This window comes from Oncorhynchus gorbuscha, unplaced genomic scaffold (assembly GCF_021184085.1).
Source record: "Oncorhynchus gorbuscha isolate QuinsamMale2020 ecotype Even-year unplaced genomic scaffold, OgorEven_v1.0 Un_scaffold_10302, whole genome shotgun sequence".
NCBI lineage: Eukaryota > Metazoa > Chordata > Actinopteri > Salmoniformes > Salmonidae > Oncorhynchus > Oncorhynchus gorbuscha.
The window spans coordinates 8,018-11,326 of NW_025753090.1; the positions used below are offsets into that span (position 1 = coordinate 8,018).

At 43.0% G+C, this 3,309-nt stretch overlaps 2 non-coding genes across 2 annotated transcripts; both read left to right on the forward strand.

Moving 5' to 3' along the window:
• Positions 1 to 1,313: 1,313 nt before the first annotated feature.
• trnag-gcc lies at positions 1,314 to 1,385 on the forward strand. Its single transcript has one exon. It is a non-coding gene; the product is annotated as a tRNA-Gly (tRNA).
• A 983-nt stretch (positions 1,386 to 2,368) lies between these two features.
• trnag-gcc lies at positions 2,369 to 2,439 on the forward strand. Its single transcript has one exon. It is a non-coding gene; the product is annotated as a tRNA-Gly (tRNA).
• Positions 2,440 to 3,309: the final 870 nt, after the last annotated feature.

Sequence of the window (3,309 nt, forward strand, 5' to 3'; positions counted from 1 at the left end):
ACAGATCTCCAGATCGGCGCTTGACTAGCCGCCCTTCTGGGAAGTCATGTGATCCGGGTCGTATGGCTACATGAGCAAGCCTGTTAGGACTAAGCGCTGCATTTTGTCAATAGCTTTCCACGCGCAGATGTAACAGGTTATGCAAATTATAATTTAAAAACCTGATTATTAACCGAGCTGTCAAGTTCCCATTTAACAACTCTGAAAATGGTCACAAACTTTTCGCCTTTGCCTCCAGACGAGCTCTCTGAAAGGAGGAAGGTTGCTGCTCTAGAAAAGCAGCAACCTGATGATGTGAGAGTTTGCCCCCGGTGATGCTCAACCGTAAAGCCCTCTGGAGAGCTTTACGGTTGAGGGCGGAGCAGTTGCCCGCCAGGATGCTCTCGATTGTGCATCTGTAGAAGTTTGTGAGACCTGAGCTGCTAATAGTAAGCCTATAGATATATATACATTTTCCTACTCATCTATTACTGCTGCAATGCTTGTTGTAGCACTGAGTGGAAATAGGAAGATGGCACATTTTTATGGCTTATAAAAGTGTTGAATACAAAGTGTTGACAGTGCTGAGTAAGAACTTAAACATGAACTCTTTCATAAAAACAGCAGCTCTTTGCTATATTCATTGACAGTCTCTCTCTAGTCATAGTTTTGAAATCTCACAGTATCAATTTTGCTGTAACTTTCTTTTACGCCTGCTACGTAAAAATCGGACACAACGGAGTTTGAGAAATTCCTTGTTCCATGACAATGGTGTTTTTCTGTTTTTAGTTTAGAGTGGAAGCCAAATTCCTTTTGGACCTTGTGTACATTTTTACTAACGACATGGCACTGACTTTGAGTAAAGCCATGTGTATGCGGATGACTCTACATTATACACGTCAGCTACTACAGCGACTGAAATGACTGAAAGCATTGTATTTGGAAGGAAACACTCACTAAACCCTAAAGCTCAACTAAATCTTGTAATAAGTCACGGGGAAACTGAGCAAGTTTAGATGACTAAACTGCTTGCAGTAACCCTAGATTGTAAACTGTCATGTTCAAAACATATTGACGCAGTAGTAGCTAAGACAGGGAGAAGTCTGTCTATAATAAAGCGATGCTCTACCTTCTTAACAACACTATCAACAAGGCAGGTCCTACAGTTTTGTGGCACCTTGACTACTGTTTGAAGAGACTGTTTTACCGGAAAATCGGGCACAACGGAGTTTGAGAAATTCCTTGTTCCCTGACAATGGTGTTCTTCTGTTTTTAGTCACTCCACTCTACTCGCATTGTTTGAGGCTGGGAACCACTTTTTGTAGTCTATCTAAGCATTGGTGGTTCAGTGGTAGAATTCTCGCCTGCCACGCGGGAGGCCCGGGTTCGATTCCCCGGCCAATGCATGTTCCATTTTAGGGCGACAGGTAGTGTTTTCAGACCGCGCCAGTGACTGTTACTTGTAAAAAAGAGTCTTAGGGCTAGAGTGGAAGCCAAATTCCTTTTGGACCTTGTGTACATTTTTACTAACGACATGGCACTGACTTTGAGTAAAGCCATGTATATGCGGATGCCTCTACATTATACACGTCAGCTACTACAGCGACTGAAATGACTGCAACACTCAAAGAGCTGCAGTTAGTTTCAGAGTGGGTAGCAAGGAGTTAGCCCTAAATATTTATAAAACTAAAAGCATTGTATTTGGAACAAAAACACTCACTAAACCCTGCTCAACTAAATCTTGTAATAAGTCACGTTGAAATTGAGCAAGTTGAGATGACTAAACTGTTTAGATTGGTAAACACGACAGACCCATTTCATGGTTTTCAGACCCCGCCAGTGACTGTCACTTGTAAAAGAGTCTTACTTTTGGACCTTGTGTACATTTTTACTAACGACATGCCACTGACTTTGAGTAAAGCCATGTGTATGCGGATGCCTCTACATTATACACGTCAGCTACTACAGCGACTGAAATGACTGAAAGCATTGTATTTGGAACGAAACACTCACTAAACCCTAAAGCTCAACTAAATCTTGTAATAAGTCACGGGAAACTGAGCAAGTTTAGATGACTAAACTGCTTGGAGTAACCCTAGATTGTAAACTGTCATGTTCAAAACATATTGACGCAGTAGTAGCTAAGACAGGGAGAAGTCTGTCTATAATAAAGCGATGCTCTACCTTCTTAACATCACTATCAACAAGGCAGGTCCTACAGTTTTGTGGCACCTTGACTACTGTTTGAAGAGACTGTTTTACCGGAAAATCGGGCACAACGGAGTTTGAGAAATTCCTTGTTCCCTGACAATGGTGTTCTTCTGTTTTTAGTCACTCCACTCTACTCGCATTGTTTGAGGCTGGGAACCACTTTTTGTAGTCTATCTAAGCATTGGTGGTTCAGTGGTAGAATTCTCGCCTGCCACGCGGGAGGCCCGGGTTCGATTCCCGGCCAATGCATGTTCCATTTTAGGGCGACAGGTAGTGTTTTCAGACCGCGCCAGTGACTGTTACTTGTAAAAGAGTCTTAGGGCTAGAGTGGAAGCCAAATTCCTTTTGGACCTTGTGTACATTTTTACTAACGACATGGCACTGACTTTGAGTAAAGCCATGTATATGCGGATGCCTCTACATTATACACGTCAGCTACTACAGCGACTGAAATGACTGCAACACTCAAAGAGCTGCAGTTAGTTTCAGAGTGGGTAGCAAGGAGTAAGTTAGCCCTAAATATTTATAAAACTAAAAGCATTGTATTTGGAACAAAACACTCACTAAACCCTTAAGCTCAACTAAATCTTGTAATAAGTCACGTTGAAATTGAGCAAGTTGAGATGACTAAACTGTTTGGAGTAACCCGTCATGGTGTCGCCTGCCACGCGGGAGGCCCGGGTTCGATTCCCGGCCAATGCATGTTCCATTTTAGGGCGACAGGTAGTGTTTTCAGACCCCGCCAGTGACTGTCACTTGTAAAAGAGTCTTAGGGCTAGAGCGGAAGCCAAATTCCTTTTAGACCGTGTGTACATTTTTACTAACGACATGCCACTGACTTTGGGTAAAGCCATGTGTATGCAGATGACTCTACACGTCAGCTACTACAGCGACTGAAATGACTGAAAGCATTGTATTTGGAACAAAACACTCACTAAACCCTAAAGCTCAACAAAATCTTGTAATAAGGTCATCTACAAGGCCATGCTAGGTAAAGCTCCGCATTCTCAGTTCACGATGGAAACACCCATCCGTAGCAGGTGTATCTCACTGATCATCCCTAAAGCCAACACCTCATTTGGCCGCCTTTCGTTCCAGTACTCTGCTGCCTGTGACTGG